This window comes from Rhinopithecus roxellana, chromosome 6 (assembly GCF_007565055.1).
Source record: "Rhinopithecus roxellana isolate Shanxi Qingling chromosome 6, ASM756505v1, whole genome shotgun sequence".
NCBI classification, from domain to species: domain Eukaryota; kingdom Metazoa; phylum Chordata; class Mammalia; order Primates; family Cercopithecidae; genus Rhinopithecus; species Rhinopithecus roxellana.
In genome coordinates this window covers 417292-418406 of record NC_044554.1, presented here as the reverse complement: position 1 = coordinate 418406, position 1115 = coordinate 417292, and the positions used below count along the sequence as shown (strand labels likewise).

General features: G+C 44.8%; 1 pseudogene; it reads right to left on the bottom strand.

Moving 5' to 3' along the window:
* Positions 1–360: 360 nt before the first annotated feature.
* On the bottom strand, positions 361–856 carry LOC104669541 (annotated as a pseudogene).
* Positions 857–1115: the final 259 nt, after the last annotated feature.

Genomic DNA, 1115 nt, shown 5'->3' with positions numbered 1-1115 from the left:
CTCAAAAAAACAAAACAAAACAAAACAAAACAAAACAAAACAAAACAAAAAAAAAAACGTTATCTTTGAATTATGTAATTTTTATAACCAGTTTTTACCATGGATAATTTCATGACTTCTGAATACTAGAGCCTAGACTAAAAATCATAGGATATTGTGAAAAAGACGCGTATTATATTTATCCATAATCATTAGAAAGTTAAAGGGCATTTTCTTTCATTAGCAGTGTTAACAGTTTTTTATCCCCATTGGTAATGCTAAAAGTTGCTATTCTAAGTCTTCCATCCACTACTAATTCAGGACAACTCTGCTGGGTTGCGTTATTTCACACTAGTTTATTTAGGGGTTCCATTTTCACTCCTAAATAGATTTTATGTATCTCTCATATGCTTCTTCACTCGTAAGTTCATCTAGTTCTGAAGGGTTACTCAGTGTCATCTTGATCAGCCAACCATCTTCATAACAAGATTTGTTTACAAGTCCTGGATTTTCTCCAAGAGTTTCATTAATTTCAGTTACTTCTCATGATAAAGGAGAATAGAGTTCACTAGCAGCTTTCACACTTTCCAAAGCACCGAACTCATCTTGTTTGTTCAATTTTGTCCCAACTTCAGGCAGACTACAGTAAACATCTCCGAACGCTTCCTGTGCAAAATTGCTGATTCCCAGTGTTCCAATACCATTTTCTGTTGTTATCCTGTTTCTCTGTGAATTTACACACTGAGAGCAGAGCGGGTCCCGTGCGCAGCGTCCGGACGGCGCCCACCCCCAGCTGCCAGGGCCTAGGCGGGCAGGGCGCGGCAGGCGACAGGACTGCGCGCACGCTGCAGAGCACGGCCCGCAAGCTCAGCGCCATGCTTGCAGGCGTGCTGGGGGTCGCTGCGCTACGCCTCGGCCAACTGAGCGGGGAAGTGAGGCGGGGCGGGGCGGGGCCTCTAGTAGGTATCTTTGCTAGTGGGTGAAAATCCTGTGGTGGCAGCTGTGGGGAAAAGGGAATCTGTTATCAGCGCTCCTTTCCTCTAAGTTTTCAGTCCTCTCACCCTGGGAGGTGACCTGGAATCACAGGACACTGGGCAGTGTGACAGCCTGTGTACAGGAGAGCAGAGCCTCCCATT